Source organism: Carex rostrata, chromosome 10 (genome assembly GCF_964058835.1).
Source record: "Carex rostrata chromosome 10, lpCarRost1.2, whole genome shotgun sequence".
NCBI classification, from domain to species: Eukaryota; Viridiplantae; Streptophyta; class Magnoliopsida; order Poales; family Cyperaceae; genus Carex; species Carex rostrata.
Genome location: NC_135927.1, coordinates 12,436,598 through 12,457,385, shown reverse-complemented (window position 1 = coordinate 12,457,385; position 20,788 = coordinate 12,436,598).

Sequence of the window (20,788 nt, the reverse complement as noted above, 5' to 3'; positions counted from 1 at the left end):
ATTGTACAAAAATAATTTGAGGGAAAATTATGTTAATAAAAAGATTACACTCAAATAATCCACTAATATAATGTAATTAAGCATTCAAAACTATACAGATAATGATGAGTTTTCACAAAGTGTAGAAAAAGAAACAAAAACAAAATATTAATTTAATTATTTGTGTGCTTAAAACAATATAAAGATGTAAAAAGTATAAACCAATTAAATTATTTATAATATCTATAAGATAAATATTTCACAAATATAATTTACTAGTATAATAAAAATGCAGCAAGAAAAACTAATCAGAAAGCCATATAAATTAAATTGTAAATTACAATAGTAAACAAAAATAAAATATTATATAATTTATGAAAATGATATATCCAATTAAATAATAATACATATTAATGGACATTTTATTTAAAAAAAAAATTAAAAGTAAACCATAAATTAAAACTTAAAATCATCGAACTAGATCTAATGTAAATAAATATGAAAAAACAAAAGGCCCAAAAAGTGCGCCTTCTGGATTATAATGATAAATTCTCTTTTATTTAAAGCATTTAAAAATAGTAAAAATAAACATGTATTATCGATTTCTGAAATCTCAATTTATACCACAACTGCTTAATAATTCAACAGTTTATATGGCAAAATTTTGAATAATTCAGCGGATCACCAGTTCAAAAGCTCACATGCCCGGTGGATTATTATTGGGGTCACCTATTTTCTAGTCTTTTGCTTATAAAAGGTTGTTTCTCTCTCTCAGCCATAAAAAAAAAAAACCTAAACCCTTCTTCTACTTGGAGTTTTTTTTTAACTTATATTACTTTTTATAATTTATGAATTATTAATTTTTCTTACAAAATGAAATGTACTAACAGGGGTTATCTTTTATAATGTGTACTTTGTTAATCAAAATCAACCAACATGATTTGTGTTTTACTCTGTGTGTGTGTGGGGGGGGGGGGGGGGGGGGGGGGGGGGATTTTATATGGTATATGTGGGTACGAAATGCCTCCACCCGACCCGTACCGTACCCATTGACAGCCCTGATTTTATGGCATCATCTAACCCAAAATAAATAAATAAAAGAAAAACAAAATTCATAATTTATGATCATGTACCGTACTCATATAAAGTTCACGCTAAGCATCCATGTATCCAATGCATGCTACTTTTCTCTATAATTTGTGATCAGTCATATTCAATAAAAGAACACCAAAATTATTGTTTTTGCTGTTCTTAAAGAAACTGCTTCGATTAGTTTTATTTTTCTTAACGCAACTGCATAACCCTTGTGTGCACCACATGCTCCTCTTTATGTTTTTATGGTATCATCAAACCGGCCCCCAAAAAAAGAGAGAGAAAGAGAGAAGCTTAAAGCAGCCATTTACTCGACTCAAACACAAAGATAAACTATTTTATTGCTTACAACATAACATTAATTGAATTCATCACACTTTTTCACTCCACAACTAAAAGAGAAATATTATTGGCGCATTATTTCACACCATGCCTTTATTAATTAATTAAGTAAATAACGATCACACAAAGTTACCACTTACCACACACAGTTTCTCTTAATTTACTTTCAAGTTTCAACTGATCCAACTTCCATACAAGCACCCAATTGTTGGGTTTTAATTGATTAGGAGCTAATTGCACCGTTCTTGGCCTTTGCCTGAGCTCCACTGAGATCATGAAGAGTCAGTTGAGAGTTAGGGTTTGGTGCAACAGCATTGGCACTGGTACTGTTTGGGTTTGATCCACTGGAGGTGGCCTGTTGTTTCTGTTTGATCTGAGCTAACAGAGCTTCGTTCTCTTCTTTGAGCTTGTTCGCCTTCTTCCTCAACCTCTCGTTTTCCTGCATGATGTAGTAGTTCTCCAACCACAGCGTCTTGGCTTTCTCTATGCTACCCTTAAAACCTGATAATAAAGAATTAAACACAGTTTATACACACACATATATATATATATATCTGCTGACAAAGTGACAATATTATGTATCATGCCAATTCTCTGAAGAAGGAATTAAAACATATATCAGATCAATAAACAACAGTTTAAAGATTAATATGATAAATATACCTCAGTAAAAAGAAAGGTGAATATGATAAATAGCTATAGTACTATTGATGTGTATGTGTGTGTGTGTAGCATCTTCCAAAAAGTGAGAAGGTCAAAGGATTTAATTACTAACCTTTCTCTGGCATGGTGGCCTTACAGATGATATTCAATTGTTACTAAAAATTGTGGGGTGGGACCTACAGTGGTGGGTTTAATTGAGGGGCTATTTATAATCTTTAAGTAGCCCCAAACTATGAACGCAAGGCCTTTTTCATTCTTTAAAAATTTCTGGGGGCTTGGATTGATGCTTGTAAATGATGAATTGGCAGGTGGCGTCACGCTCTGATCGTGCCTAGCTGGGGTATTATTGGTATTTAACTGTTCAAATAATGATTTATCACCGTTTTAAATAATTAGATATATAGGTATCATGGTAATAATCACCAATTCTATTACACGTATTCTAGAATTCTCACAGCTTTTATATATGTTAATTTCAAGCTACTGATACTAATCTATATAAAAAATGTTTAATTACCTGCTTGTCAATGGAAAAATAAAAAATAAATTATTACCACCTAGCTGGCATGATAAACAGTCAGATAACAAGTCAAATTAATGTGGCCACTGCAAAACATAGGTTTTTGATTTAATTATTTTCCCGTTGTCGTGTCTATTCTTCTTTTCTTAAAAAAACTATTAAATGAAAATATTACTAAATAATGAAGAACAACCCAAGTATTTACAGTGGCAGTGATTGGTTTTCAATTTGCATAATAACATGTGTATCAATATATTGCACGTGACGTCCACAAATACAAAATTCATGTGTCTATATTAAAAGAGAACTCACGTACGCATCTAAAATTCTCGCACGTGATGAAATTTAATAATTAGAAGTGCGGATCTATCTTTATGAGTTCACATGTAACGGACGTGAAAAAAAGTATATGTACGGAAAATAATTATTCGGTTGTATAATGAAACTTTTATAAGAAATATTATAATTTGAGTATATATTTATGCAAAATATGATTAATAAATGTGTCAATCGGTGCTTGATGAGTACTAATTAATTTAAATGTTTTCTAAACCACAAAGTAATTAAATATGACTGCTTCATAAACATTTTTCGATCAGTATATATATTAAGATTCTCGATGATCTTTAATTCCTGGCCTCCCAAATAATTAAGAAGAGATAGATATAAATATGTAAATAGGGAAATAAAATTAATGTTGTTCTGAGCAAATTAACTGACAAGTTCCTGGCATTTCTAACTTTTCTTAATTTATTCCACCGTGAAAAGGGAAAAAAGGTGCTTAATATACTTTTGAATTTTAACCCTAATGTTTTCTTAAATCTTCTTTTGATCCATGATCTGGTTAAATTAAAGAATTCTAGATTCACTAATAGCAGATCAAATAATTAGCATTCTAGATTAAGCATGTGGGCCCCGTTGGATTTTGCAGTCACAGCTGAGACAGCGAGAGGTTTCTTAGGTAATAATCATTAATCAAAATCAGAGCATATCACTATATCATTACTTTTATCTAACCGTTGGCATTGGCAATTTGCGTGTGGGTCATGTTTAGATGAAATGATATAGCGTCTGCTAAGCGGACCCCACATAAGAAGCAACGCGCAATAGAAATCTGTACTCGTTTACTTTGAGATTGGAGTAGACCTGGCGTGTTCTTAAGTTCATCAAATTTATTCTAAAATCTATCGGATTGATTTTAAACGACGAATTTAAATTATTGAAATCCACCTAATTTATGAGTAATGTGTCTACATACAAATTTTTTTAATTTTTAATTAATTTTGTAAAAAAAAATCAAGTGGTAAAAATATTCAAAAAAATGAATGTATGAAAATTAATTTATGAACTTCTAATTTTAACTGCTTGACTTTATACTATATTACTTCAAAAATTAAAAAATTTACATTAATACACATCACTCGTAAAATAGATGGATTTGAACGATTTAGATTTGTCATTTAGAACCAATCCAATAAATTTTAAGATTGAGTTCACAAAAGAACATAATGAACTTAATACAATCCTAGTTCTACTCTTGACATTGCTACTCCCCACAAACAAACACGCAAATCTAACTAAATAAGTGCAAGAAAAGAAGAAGGTAAAAGTAAAATCATTTGATTAAAAAGAGAGTAAAATGAAGAAACTAAGGGCAGTCGCCTGCAAGAGAAAGGAAAGGGGAAATCGCCGTTTGGAAGAGAAAGACAGTGAGAGAATGAGAGAGTGACAATGGGGTGGAAGAGAAAGACATTACAAAATAGAAAGAATGACTGAAAACAATGAGAGAGAGAGAGAGAGAGAGAGAGTAAAGAGACTTCCAGAAAAAATAACAAAGAGAACGGAGAAAAGAAATTGGAGTTTGAAGTTTTTCAAATAAAACAAAATGCTGAAAAATCAAAAGACAGAGATTTGAGATGACAAAATCTGGAAAGTAAAATAAAAAAAATCCTATTGTTTAGGACCGCATGTAATTCTTACTATAGAATAGACTGATCGTCAACGCTGTCTAGTACAGCCAATTAAGGCATTGGCTCTCCCACTGAAGAGCAGGAGCTCGATTCTGCAGTGGAGCAGGATTGAGGTATGGGAGTGTGTGTGCGTGTCTAAGAGCTATTCTCAAAAAAAAAAAAAAAAAAGAATAGACTGATCAAAGATTATATAATATAATAGATATGGAGGCAAAAGTTTTGAAAAGTTTTGGAGCAAATATCTTTTGGAGTGATTTAAAGATGATAGGGACTAGGGGTGGCAACGAGATGTTAAAGAGCGAGCTAGGTCACATTCGTACTCGGTTTGTTGGTGTATTAAGCTGAGCAACCGAATTTGGATTTTAGGTTCCGAGCTAAAATTATTGCTCAAGACTGACTCGTGGCTTGTCCGAGCGAGTCGAGCTAGCTCGTTACTAGCTTGGCAGATTTATAAATTTGTATATTTTTTTTCCTGCTATATCTTAAATTTTCATAACACATCTTATCAATTATGGCTAAAACAAAATAATATTTATATAACTAATTACTGAGGAATACTCTTAATTCAATTATAATTAAGCAAATCAACTACTATAAATTAACTTTACAGCTAAATTCATACATACAAATATATCAAAATCCTAAATTCATACAAACATATTCACAAAATAAATTCATGCATACCAAATCAAACAAATTCATACAAATTAACTTAATTGCTTATAATAAATTCACACATATTCCATACAAAATTACCAATCAACTTAAACACAGTCCAAAGTGCAATTGCTATAACATTGGTTATAACATCCATAGACCATAATATCCTCAATCTGAAGTGAACGGATCCGATTAAACTATTAAGCTATGTATATTAAATAGCTCGTTAACGATCGAGCTGGCTCGTGCCGAGCCAGGACAAACTCAAACTCATTAATTTTGGCTCGAGTATGTAGCGAGCGAGCTAATTTTAAGTCGATCCACTAACAAACGAGCTGTTACCAATCGAGTCACGGACGAATACCAAGAGGGCCACAAGCCACGAGCTTTTTTGCCAGTCCTAGGCTGTTGGGGACCATCGACATGTCTTTTGTTTATTTGTTTGTTTTATAATCTTAAGGCCCATAGGCAAACACAAATATGCTTAGTTTGGGCCGGGCCTAGCAGGCCATATACAGAGATGTCAGTTCTGGAATAAACCCAATTGCTGCTTCTTTTATGTGTGATATATGCACGGAATACACCTTGGTTTCCCAAAACATTAAAATATAGATCAAAATAAAACAAGAATAAAAGATAACAAGACAAAACAACAATCATAAAAGTTCAAACGATATTGTAAATTGGTTATTTACATGTTCACAGTACACTGATAAAAACAAATATCATAATTAATAACTATAGTACAAATTGTTTGAAATATATTTACATAACTTGCTAGTTAAATTCTCAATTAACTCGACACTATGAGTATACTTGATAATACAATAACAATCATGAATTTTAGATTTTTGAACAAGAATATTTAAATCACTTATTAGTGAATAAGAAATTATGAATTAAGTCTTGTTATTTTTATAGATATAATGCATTTATTAGAGTGAGGCTACAGTAATTTGCAAAGGGCATAACGGTCTGTACCGTTGATTAATATATCCGTTTACAAAGTTTAAATAATTTATTCGAACTGTACAATGTGATCTTTGTATAAATATACTTGGAGAAAATTTTACATTTTGTAGAATTTTACTCTATTTTTAGATAGGCAAAAATTCAACCAATCTAAATCACCCAAATATTGAGATTTCCTACCTATCTAAAAAATGTTGACCCAAAAATTCTAATAAATGTAATATTTTGTCTCCAAAATTAGCCAATATGGTCTAATTAGATCTTTTCCCCATTCATGCATAGATTTCATAGACTTAAATCAGTCAATGTAATATTTTGTCTCCAATTCAGTCAATGTTATATTTTATCTCCAAAATCAGTCAATGATTTTGGTCTCATATATATAAAAATTATTTAATGATACCTTACAAATTTTGTTCTTTTTAGATAAAATTTAATTCATTTTGGTATACTATGCTTAACATATATATTCAAATGTTTAATGATTGTTATAAGTAATATTTTTTTGAAATATATATGTATATGAGGAGGGTTCCAAACTTCCAATGCCTCATTTTTTTTATACCTCATCAGACGTCATATTTTATATCTTCATTTTCTCCATATTCAAAGTCTAAATTGTTGATCCGAACCGTTCAACATAATATCCATACTAAAATATGGTTATGGATGAAATTTTATAATTTTTGAAATTTTTTTACTATTTTTTAAAATGGGTAGAAAATCGCTGTTTGGAACGGTTCAAAAATAGTGATTTTGTACCTATCTTAAAAAATAGCAAAAAAATTCCAAAAAATATAAAATTTCATCTCCATGCATACTTTAGTATAAATATTTTGTTGAACGGTTCGGATCGACAATTTGGACTTTGAAAACGAAAATATAAAATATGAGGTATGATGAGGTATTGGAACCCCCCCCTCTCTCTCTCTCTCTCTCTCTCTCTCTCTCTATATATATATATATAAATTAATTTTTTTTGACATAGTTCATATATGTCTATTAAAAATATCACTTTTCGACATTCTTTATTTATAAATCAATAGTTCAAAATATCACTTTTCGTAATTTTTTACATGTGCATAAATTAATAGATTTTGTAGAGTTTCCTAGTGAAACCTAAGTTTTAATATTACAATTATTAAAATATAAAAAATAGATTTAGAAAATGTTATGTAAATTTTAAGTTTAACTAATGTGGCTAAATTTAAATTCATTAAGCGTTTCTAGCTATAGATCCATAAAATGTTATGATTAATATGAAAATAATGCTATTAATTTTATAGAGTTATTTAAGAAATGTTATTTGGTCTAATTTTTTTATGAAAATTTATCATTTTGTATAATTTTTTTGTTGTTCTTTTATAATATTTTCATTGCAATGCACAAACACAATACTAGTAAGTTGTTCGTATACATAACTTGTTAATTAAATTTTCAATAATTCGACCCTTTGAGTGTAGTTGTTGACCAACAAAATATAAGATGTTTGGCAAAATAAAAATAATTCGAAAATTTAAGTATTGTTGATAATACAACAATAAATAAATTAAATTCTCAAATAATTTAGCACTCTGACTTTAGTTGATAATACAAAAAATAATCATGAATTTTTGAGGATTTTTTTAAATGTTTAAATTACTCAGTGAACAACAAAATATATATAAACTAAGTCTATTCGATGTTGGCCAAGAAATGAAATACTGCACAACTTATATAATACATTTATTATATAAATTGTATTATAATGTTAAATTTTAAGTTTAAACTATTGATGTGGCTGAAATTTAAATTCATTACATGTTTCTAGATCTATAAAAATGTTATGGTTGATATGAGGACGATGCTATTAGTTTTATAGAGAATGGACGATAGAAAAAAGTTTTAGAAAAATATTTAGAATATACTTAAAAATTATTTGTCGAAAATATATTTTTACAATACGAACAATATTTTTCCAAATCAAATTAATTTAAGAAGTGCGCATGGTTTCATGCTATTGGTTCTTTTTGTTTTTTTTGTTTTCCTTATTGATAATTAAAAAGTATATTACATGTTGTTTATAATACAAAACTTGCTAATTAGATTCTCAAATAACTTGACACTTCGAGTATATATACTTGATAATACAACAATAATTATGAATTTTATGTTTTGGATAAATATTTAAATTACTTAGTAAATAGCAAATTGTAAATTAAATTATATTGTTGAATAGAAATAATATATTTATTATATAACTCATAGTTATGAAGTTCTTAATAGATTTGAAGTTTAAATCAATGCGAATAATTTTTAAAGAAATATTGTAGCTGGCATCCAGGATATCTTTCCAATTTTTTTGATTTAGGGAAAGACGGTAAATTTGGGTGATATATTGGGAAAGTCCATCTAAATTGTCTCCATAATTCCCTCCGCTTGCAGACATCTATACCAGATGTCTTTCTCAATCTACAACGATTTTGTCGTATTTGAAAGTTTTCTCTAAATTGTCTCCATGCTCTCCGGCGCTAGGAGGCACACATTCAGGCGTACCACTAGAGGCAATTCAGTAGTGAAAAGACGATAATATTTTTTTATCATAATTTAGTTTGTTCATTTATCATGTTATCTGCTCTTTTTATGTTTGGAAATTACTTAGGGAGGCAGTCCAAAGGAGCTTGATTTATCATATTATCTGCACAGAGGTAATTCGAGAAAATTTTCTATACTTTGAAGTTTACTTGAACGAAGAAAGAAGGGTCTTTTTGTCCATTTCTCTGATTCTCTATTTATTTATTTAGTTATTTATTTTCAGGGAGAATTCACATTAAAGGTTGGAGAAGCACAGTACGTCTTTCTCATTACTCTTTTACTAATTTTGTTATTTCTCTTGAAATCAATTTTGTAATTTTCTTGAATTTTTTTTTCCCAAAACCTCATTTAAACATCTGATGTGTTCTTCATTATGTTTTTTTTATGCAGTTTATCATGTTTTGAAAGGGATTACAAAAGTAAAATATAACCAAGACACATGATCCAATGTAGGAGGTGATTTTTCATCAAACGTACAAGATAACAGAGGAAGGGTTTGTAAATATTAGTCCAAGCTGTAAAAATTCTTTGATTTTATGGGAAGTAAAATATCTTTTTTTTTTTTTTTTGAAAATATTGGTAGAGGCTACCAATGTTTACAATCTTACAACAGCATAAGTGACAACATCTAGTTTACTACCCAACCTCCCTCCTTATTTTCAAGCCAACTAACCTATACCTTCTCTTCTCACTACACCAGTACAGTACTTCATCCAAAGTTGAAATTCCTGTACCACTAACTTAGCAACTACACATGGGAAGTAAAATATCAAAACATGTAAATTGTAGTTGATTTTTTTTGCTATTGATCAATGTAAATTATTATTGTTTATGAAAGCCTTTCTTTGAATATTGTATTTTTATTTTGTATTAGAATTAGAATTAATATTATAAATTTGAGAGCATTTATTAATATCAAAAATCTGCTATTTGATTTTTGAATGACTAATTGCAACAAAATATTGACCGAAATAAATTGCGTTTGCATCTCAATTTAACGAGTTGCAACAATTAATTTTGTTCTGATATATTAAATTATTGCTATCATTTTTCGGTTGCGTTAAATACACAATAGCAACTATTTATTTAGTTAGTTGCAACAAAATATTGCTACACATTTCTCACAACAAAAATTTGGTTGCATTTATTTAACAAATTGCAACCATAGATTTTGTTGCAATACGCTACCTTATTACTACCATTTTTCGGTTGTATTACATACACAATAGCAACCATTTATTTTGTTGCAATACCTTATTGCTACGTTGTTCTTGCAACTAAATTATGGTTGCAATAAAAAAAAATTATTACAACCAAGCAATTGGTTGTGAATATATTGCAACAAGAGATATTGCAACCACTGGCAACCAATTTTCTTTGTTGTAAAATTATTTTATTGCAACCAATTTATGTCTATTACAACCAATTTTTTGGTTACCCGAAATAGAAAATGGTGTAGTGTTATTACCTTCGTATTGCATTGGATGTAATAAAATTGAATGTACATAGTTGATATTTCATACCTTTTTTAATTATGTCTAAAAAATTTATAATCAATATATTCAGGAAAAAAAACATTGCAGGTACAATTCACATATATCCAGGACGCATAGGTTGTTTGTGTTTGTTGATTTTAAACCTATATAAGGCTAGGACGTTGTAACCAAGTGGATCGAAATTAAAAGATATTGTATATCGTGTTAAGTATCAGCTCTGAATGATGGTTAGTGCTTGGGTTTCCCAAGACATTAAAACAAATAACAAAAATAAAACAAGAAGAAATTATAACAAGTCAAAATAGCAATCACAAAAGTTATATCAGTATTTTTAAATAGGTTATTAATTTGTGAATGGAGTAAAAAAGAAGTTATCAATAACCTTCCTATTGCATTGAAATCTGAGTCATACTTATAAGAAATCATATAAAACATAAAATAAAAATTTAATTTTTACATGGTTAACATGTCATACATTCTTTTAACTATGTCTAAAAAGAAATTCATAAGCAATCTTCACAGGAGTCTTTCCGTATCATCTTAACCTATTTATATTATTCCTTTAGATTTCCAATTCACTACTACAATAATATTATTCGGTAAATTGCTGGGTATCAAGGAGTTGTCATCTGTCACTTCCACGGTCGTGTCCCTAGAAAGTTGACTATCCCAGATTATCTTAATTGCGATTCCAAATCTTGCACGGTAGAGACGGAATTTGCTTAAGGACAGTGCTTTGCACAATCCGGGTAACTCAATTTTAATTATAATTTATTTTCTGAAAATTATCTGATATTTTTTATTATATTTTAAAGTTAAGAAAAAATAACATATAGCACATGTAAAACGGTCTCCTGATGTGAGGGAATGGTACTCGCCATAAACCGTTCTCGGAAATTTGAAGCAACTGCGAGAATGCCGATTGCATCCATATCGCCATCATAGGATCATCATGCCATCTCCGTTGATTGCCGCGACATGTCGTGCTCCCACTGAAATCTGTCTCAGCAGCATTGGGCCACTGTAGACCCGCTTGATTCATTGTTGGATGCCTTCCCAACAGAAGAAGGAGGAGTCTCCTGACCTGATACTACAAATGGAGTTTTGCCCACCAGCAATGGAGTCAGATGATAATGTCGAAGCTTTCAGAACGGAAGCATTATCTTGAAACATTGTACAATGGATATTATGGTTTTGCGAACCGACGGTGATATCACAAATAGTGCTGCTCTCTTGGATTATGGCAATCGTTGTAGAGGCAGGGTCCACAATGCACTGGCATGGGAGGAAGATGTAGAGAGCAAATAACAGCCTATGAAAGAGCAGCATTTTCATTTTCTTGGATATTCTTGGTGTAAAAGAGAAGAGTCAGAGTGCGAAATAAAATGGATATTGCACCCCCCGACACTAATATAAAAAATTGACCGTCTGATCACAATTTAGTCGGATGGTGTTAAAGACGGTCCGGATCTAAACTCAAAATTTTAGATAAGAAGAAAATTTTCTTTAATGTAGAAGAACTTTATAAAATATTTTTTTTTTATGAAAACTTGAATTTGGTAGTCAAATTTTCCTAATTTCATTAATTTTTGTTCACTCGTTTAATAATCCAAAAATCCTAATAGATATTTAATGATCATGATTTTCTCTAATATCTTATTATAAGATTAAAAGATGTATACAATTACTAGAGCCAAGTTTATTTATAATATTTTTTAGAACATAAAGATATATTTATTTTCTAATATTTTTTCTATATGCAAATTAATAAAGTTCACATGATACAAATTATGCATACTTATAAACAATACATAAGTAACAAATGCATGATAGATCATGCAAAACACCTTTCTTCTCTCTATCCACATGTTTATTTTATTTTTATGTTAATTTTTAACGAAATAAAAATGTTGTTCTCTAAAGACACCTGGGGGGTGAATATATATGGTGATTTTAAGATTTTAATCCTAGATGATTTGATATTTACTTAATTAAAATATATCTAACATGTGTAAATAGTAGAATTAAAAGACACTTGACACAAGATATATGTTCTTGAAGAAAACAAGAAAACTTATATAAATCAAGTGTGCGAAAAGTAATTAAATAGTAGAGTTAAGAGATACTTAACACGAGATATGATTACAGAGTCTAGCACTAACGCCTCTATTCCTCTATGTGGATGATATATTAATTGCAACATTGAATAAGGAAGAGATTAAGAAGGTGAAAAAACAATTAAGCTCTCAATTTGAAATGGAGTTGGGGCCAGCTAAGAAGATTTTTGAGATGGAGATAGCGTTGCTAATGATTAAGGTACGGCTCAAACTCGGCTCAACTAAATAAGATAAGCAAAAAGATTCGGCTCTTAACTCAACTCATGTAAACAATTGACTCGACTCAGCTAGATTCGTGAGCTCACGAGCCGACTCAAATTTTTGATCCATATTTTGGCTCATGTAAACACTGTAAAAATTTGGACCTAGTCACCAGCGTGTCTGCGTCTAAATTTGTGGTTTTTGTTTTATGTGAATTTATCTATGTTACTTCCGTGCAACAGATGACGATAAGGCAACATCTCTCTCTGTGGATTTAGAAATGTCGACCCAGCAGATATAAATTAGAACACAAGTTAGAGTCATCTATCTTTTTCAGCTCAGATGAAGTGAGAATTCGAACTGGGAATTCTTTTTCGATTGATAGATTGAAGGAAGATGTGGAGATTGTTTGGCTCATGAGACACGTGGATGGAAATGAATGGCTAACGAGTAATCCCCTGTTTACAACAGTGTACCCAATTCATGCACTGTCTCATACTCTCAGGAGCGTATCTAGATTAGCTTTGAGAACCAAACAAAACAGTAATCAGATTTCATCACACACAAAAAAAAAAAAATTCATCAAAAAAAAAGTTTCAATGGATTTTATTTATTATAATTTTATACTTATTTAATCATTTCTATGCGTACGTGGAGTGGTGAGTTGAATATCAATACGAACTCTTTCTATGCGTACGTGGTCACGCTGGTGACTAGACCCAAATTTTGAGAGTGTTTACATGAGCCGAAATATATATGTACCAAAAATTTGAGCCGGCTTGTGAGCTGAGCTTAGTCAAGTCAAATGTTTACATGAGTCGAGCCGAGTTAAGCCGAGTCGACCTTTTTCTTTCAAAATCGAGCTGAATCGAGTTTGGATTTTTTTTCAGTTTTGAATCCGATTCGTTATGAAATATTGAGCCGCTCAACTCATCGATTCGCTAGCCGGTTTGACTCATTAGCAATCCTAGATTGAGATCATCAAAGATAGAGCAAATGGGAAATTGTATCTTTCACAAAAGGGCTTTATTGAGAAAATATTAGATCACTTTAAGATGAAAGATGCGAAACCAGTATCTACTCTTCTTGCTGGAAAATTCAGATTGTCAAGACAATTGAGTCCAAAAACTGAGAAGAAGATGAGCTACATGTCAGGAGTTAATTCCATACTCTAGTGCTGTTAGGAATATTATGTACCTGATGGTCTTTATCAGACCTGATATTGCTCATGCTGTCATGCATGTGGTAAGTCGCTACCTGTCATGTCTCGGTAGAGTGCATTGGGAGGCAGTGAAGTAGATTCTTCGCTACCTGAAAGGTACTGCAAATTTTCATTTGGAGTTCGGGAGATCCAATGCAAATCTGATGGGTCATGTTGATTCTGATTTTATGGGAGATGTTGATAAAAGGAGATCATTTACAGCTTATGTTTTCACTTTGGATGGATGTGCAATTAGTTGGAAGGCTACTTTGCAATAATCCACTATTGTTTTGTAAACAACAGAGGCCGAGTACATGGCAGTCATCGAAGGTGTTAAGGAGGCAATTTGGCTTGAAGGCTTGTTTGGAGAAATTTCGGCAAAACCTGGTCCTATTACTGTTTTATGTGATAGTCAAAGTGATATTCACTTGGCAAAGGATCAGATGTATCATGACAGAAGTAAGCACATCGATATCAAGTTTCATTTTGTTCGGAAGGTGACTTCATGGGGCATAGTAGAGATTAAGAAGATTGCTACAACTCACAACCCTGCTGACATAATGACGAAGCCTATTCCTACTACAAAGTTCAACTATTGTGCTGAGTTGATTTCAGTTTGTTCTTAGTTTGGCTTCTGTGTTTTGTTTTGTTGTTGTTTTGTTTATCTTTAATTTTTGGGTGAGATTTCGAGCCAGGTGGAGATTGTTGGAAATGTCTCTTATCTCACCTTTATGCAATTAATTTTACTTATAAGCTTATATTTGTAAGTTTCTATATTTTAGTCTATAAGACTTCTCTGAACCAAATCAAATAAAGAGAGAGTTATTCTATTAAGTAAAATAACGTCTCTTTGTATTCCTGATTCTCCTCCCATTTTCTAACACCAAGAGTAGTAATATAACACAGTGTTTTAAATAGCGCGCTATAGCGTTTTCCGACCAAAAAAGCTATGGCGCTATGCCCAAATAGCGCCGCTATAGCGCGCTATTCCGCGCTATAGCGCCGCTATTTGAGCATAGCGCGATTTTTTTAACCCGTACGCTATTTCGCGATAAACGCTATTTAAACCATTGATATAACATCATGATTAAATACCAAATTATTAAGAGGAGAGCACCAAATGTATGTTCTTTTATCATTTATGTACTGCTTTTTATCATTCATAAGAAAAGATGATTAATTCTACAAAATATCATTTTAATTTAGTTGCAAAAATTCAACAAATTAATAAATGTCAAGATTATATGCACAGAATAAAACTAAAAGAATAACTTTGAAAGGATGAGTTAATTGGCGCTTCATAAGAACAAAGGGAATTGGATAACCGAAGGAAAGATGAGATAAAAAGGTATTTTAGTTTTGTCATTAATTTGTCAATAATCTTTTAAGAAATCGGCACTAGAAACTACATGTGCAGAGTTAAAGACTTAAGACTTTCTTTTTTGGAAATAAAAGATGTGCCAAAAAAAAAAAATTATGCAACAATATAGATTTCAGATCCTGCACCAGGCACTTGAGCTTTTGTCACCGGCACTAGAAAGACTAGAAGAATAGCCAGAAGACATGAACTCTCCATTGCTCTTCTGATCTGTCTCTCCCTCTCCTCGATCTTTCTCTCTCTCTCTCTTTGTTTTGAAAATAAGGCAGGACCTGTGTTATTTTTTGAGAAATGTAAAGCTGAGTGACAAGAAAATTTGTATATTTGAAAAGTTGTATATTTTATGTTACACAGTGCCTATATATATATATATATATATATATATATATGTTACAGAGTCAATATGACCGTTGGAGGCTATCTCTATTTTTGCTACAGTAACTGTCTAAATTATTCTATACATTTTACATATAAGCCCTCAACTTATAATAAATTGTTTCTAAGATCATTTATTTAACAACCTGCCTTATGCTTTATGCATAGAATTCTCCATTACTATCTTTGCCTAAAACATGGAGAGGGCCAAGGGCTGCTGAGTGATTGCCTCTCTCTCTCTTTGTTTCTATAAACTATCTTTCAATTAAAAACAGTGTGAAATTAATAATTTGTTTGTATTGTACAGTGCATATTGATTTCTTCAATTAAACAAAATATCTTTGTAGGACAAATAATATATTTTTTTTTCCTAATTTGACTGCTTTAAAAAAAAAATTATTCAACTTTATCTAATCCATCTATGAAAGCCATGTTTACTAAACAAAGAGTATCATTTTTGTTAGACAAAATGATATTAAATATTTCAAATGTTTCATTTTCACTTTTTATTTTATTTTTTATGGTGGAAGGCATAAGCCAACAACAGATATATTGATAAGAAAACAAGGTTTATATCCAGATACAAAAAGTGAAGTACAGTAAAGTAATACTAATTCCTTTATGTACAGATACATTTTCACCTTTAACTAATACGTCTACAAAAAAAATAAAAAAAACCATGTTAATAAACTAAGATTATACCATACATTGCAATGCTAGTCATTTTTGTGCATTCTACTATAAATCATGAGATTCAAAGTCCAAATGACCGATCCAAACAGTTCATCTTGTTCTCCATATTAATATGTGTTTGGAGACCAAATTTTATTTTTTTTCAGAAATTTTTTACTATTTATTAAGCCACTTAAAAATCGTTGATCCAGCGATAACAGTAAAATCAAAATGCACCGCTTCAATTGTCTGGAAGAGAAAAACAGTGAGAGAATGAGAGAGTGACAATGGTCTGGAAGAGAGAGATAATGAAAAATAGAAAGACTGAAAACAATGAGAGAGAAAGTGAGTAAAGAGACTTCTAGAAAAAAAAAAGGGCAAAGAAAAGAAACTGGAGTTTGGAGTTTTTCAAAGAAAACGAAAAATGCTGAAAAATAAAAAGACTGAGAGAGATTTGAGATGACAAAATCTAGAAAGTAAATAAAAAAAAAGAGGAGGGTTCAAATGACTCCATTTTTTGTGCCTCTATCATGCCTCCATTTTTAAAAACTTTAATAACTCAAAATTTAAATCTTAAAATACAAAATAAAACCATTGGATATGAACTACATTTTATCTATGCACATGTAAAAAATTATGGCATTTCAACTTTGTTTTGGTTGTTATCTTGAGCTTGTAAAAATGTATACTAATGTAGATAATTTCAAGACGTTGATTTTTTAACTTATTGATTCATATAAAAGCAAAATTAAGATGTGATAAATTTTTAAGAGCACATAGAGAAAATAACATAAATCACATCTAATGGTTTTATTTTAATGTTTAAGTTTTAATCTTTGAGTTATTTAAGTTTTAAAAATAAATGCATAATAAAAGCACAAAAAATAAAGACATTTGAACTCTCCTCTAAAAAAAAATCCTATTGTTTAGGGCCGCATGTAACTCTTACGGACTATAGAATAGACTGATCAAGATTATATAATATAATATAATACATATGGAGGCAAAAGTTATGGAGCAAAAATCTTTTGGAGTGATTTAAGAATGATAGGGACCAGCGACATGTCTATTGTTTGTTTGTTTGGTAATCTTAAGGCCCATAGGCAAACACAAATGATATGCTTAGTTTGGGCCGGGCCTAGCAGGCCATATACAGAGAAGTCAGCTCTGAAATAAACCCAATTGTTGCGTCTTCTATATGTGATATCTGCACGGAATACACCAGTGTTGTAAAAAACGTCCGTTTAGGCCAATTAATCGTTGTTTAGTCATTTGTGGTGATTAAATCATTATAAATTTTTCAGACAAATCGGTCTAATTATGATCAATTATTTCCGATTAATCGCTTGGCGATACTCAGTCCCTCCGAAGACCACATACCGTTATTTACAACACTGAATACACCTTGGTTTCCCAAAACATTAAAATATAGATCAAAATAAAACAAGAATAAAAGATAACAAGACAAAACAACAATCATAAAAGTTCATACGATATTGTAAATTGGTTATTAATATGCGAACTAAATAGAAGGAAGTTATTACCTTCGTATTGCATTGGATGTAATAAAATTGAATGTACATAGTTGATATTTCATACCTTTTTTAATTATGTCTAAAAAATTTATAATCAATATATACAGGAAAAAAAAACATTGCAGGTACAATTCACATATATCCAGGACGCATAGGTTGTTTGTGTTTGTTGATTTTAAACCTACATAAGGCTACGACGTTGTAACCAAGTGGATCGAAATTAAAGAGCAAATCTTTAAACTGGTGGCGAAAAAGGAAGCAAAGTGGAAGCAGCATTCGATCTTTGTATGTAGCTGCAGTTGGGCGACAAAAATACAAAAAAAATTCATGCAGTGACAAATGGAAGAAAGAATGCCAACGCAGTATCAGCTCTGAATGATGGTTAGTGCTTGGGTTTCCCAAGACATTAAAACAAATAACAAAAATAAAACAAGAAGAAATTATAACAAGTCAAAATAGCAATCACAAAAGTTATATCAGTATTTTTAAATAGGTTATTAATTTGTGAATGGAGTAAAAAAGAAGTTATCAATAACCTTCATATTGCATTGAAATCTGAGTCATCCTCATAAGAAATCATATAAAACATAAAATAAAAATTTAATTTTTACATGGTTAACATGTCATACATTCTTTTAACTATGTCTAAAAAGAAATTCATAAGCAATCTTCACAGGAGTCTTTCCGTATCATCTTAACCTATTTATATTATTCCTTTAGATTTCCAATTCACTACTACAATAATATTATTCGGTAAATTGCTAGGTATATATCAAGGAGTTGTCATCAGTCACTTCCACGGTCGTGTCCCAAGAAAGTTGACTATCCCGGATTATCTTGATTGTGATTCCAAATCTTGCACGGTAGAGACGGAATTTGCTTAAGGACAGTGTTTTGCACAATCCGGGTAACTCAATTTTAATTATAATTTATTTTCTGAAAATTATCCGATATCTTTTATTATATTTTAAAGTTAAGAAAAAAATAACATATAGCACATATAAAACGGTCTCCTGATGTGAGGGAATGGTACTCACCATAAACCGTTCTCGGAAATTTGAAGCAACTGCGAGAATGCCGATTGCATCCATATCGACACCATAGGATCATCATGCCATCTCCGTTGATTGCCGCGGCATGTCGTGCTCCCACTGAAATCTGTCTCAGCAGCATTGGGCCACTGTAGACCCGCTTGATTCATTGTTGGATGCCTTCCCAACAGAAGGAGGAGGAGTCTCCTGACCTGATACTACAAATGGAGTTTTGCCCACCAGCAATGGAGTCAGATGATAATGTCGAAGCTTTCAGAACGGAAGCATTATCTTGAAACATTGTACAATGGATATTATGGTTTTGCGAACCGGCGATGATATCACAAACAGTGCTGCTCTCTTGGATTATGGCAATCGTTGTAGAGGCAGGGTCCACAATGCACTGGCATGGGAGGAAGATGTAGAGAGCAAATATAACAGCCTATGAAATAGCAGCATTTTCATTTTCTTGGATATTCTTGGTGTAAAAGAGAAGAGTCAGAGTGCGAAATAAAATGGATATTGCACCCTCCGACACTAATATAAAAAATTGACCGTCTGATCACAATTTAGTCGGATGGTGTTAAAGACGGTCCGGATCTAAACTCAAAATTTTAGATAAGAACAAAATTTTCTTTAATGTAGAAAAACTTTATAAAATATTTTATTTTATGAAAACTTGAATTTGGTAGTCAAATTTTCCTAATTTCATTAATTTTTGTTCACTCGTTTACTAATCCAAAAATCCTAATAGATATTTAATGATCATGATTTTCTCTAATATCTTATTATAAGATTAAAAGATGTATACAATTACTAGAGCCGAGTTTATTTATAATATTTTTTAGAACATAAAGATATATTTATTTTCTAACATTTTTTTCTATATGCAAATTAATAAAGTTCACATGATACAAATTATGCATACTTATAAACAATACATAAGTAAAAAATGCATGATAGATCATGCAAAACACCTTTCTTCTCTCTATCCACATGTTTATTTTCTTTTTATGTTAATTTTTAACGAAATAAAAATGTTGTTCTCTAAAGACACCTGGGGGGTGAATATATATGGTGATTTTAAGATTTTAATCCTAGATGATTTGATATTTACTTAATTAAAATATATCTAACATGTGTGAATAGTGGAATTAAAAGACACTTGACACAAGATATGTTCTTGAAGAAAACAAGAAAACTTATATAAATCAAGTGCGCGAAAAGTAATTAAATAGTAGAGTTAAGAGATACTTAACACGAGATATGATATATTACAGAGTCCGGCACTAACGCCTCTATTCCTCTATGTGGATGACATATTAATTGCAACATTTAATAAGGAAGAGATTAAGAAGGCGAAAAAACAATTAAGCTCTCAATTTGAAATGAAGGAGTTGGGGCCAGCTAAGAAGATTTTTGAGATGGAGATAGCGTTGCTAATGATTAAGGTACGGCTCAAACTCGGCTCAGCTCAGCTCAATAAGATAAGCAAAAAGATTCGGCTCCTAACTCGACTCATGTAAACAATTGACTCGACTCGGTTAGGTTCGTGAGCTCACGAGCCGACTCAAATTTTTGATACATATTTCGGCTCATGTAAACACTGTGAAAATTTGGACCTAGTCACCAGCGTGTCTGCGTCTAAATTTGTGGTTTTTGTTTTATGTGAATTTATCTATGTTACTTCCGTGCAACAGTTGACGATAAGGCAACATCTCTCTCTGTGGATTTAGAAATGTCGACCCAGATATAAATTAGAACACAAGTTAGAGTCATCTATCTTTTTCAGCTCAGATGAAGTGAGAATTCGAACTGGGAATTCTTTTTCGATTGATAGATTGAAGGAAGATGTGGAGATTGTTTGGCTCATGAGACACGTGGATGGAAATGAATGGCTAACGAGGAATCCCCTGTTTACAACAGTGTACCCAATTCATGCACTGTCTCGGACTCTCAGGAGCGTATCTAGATTAGCTTTGAGAACCAAACAAAAAACAGTAATCAGAT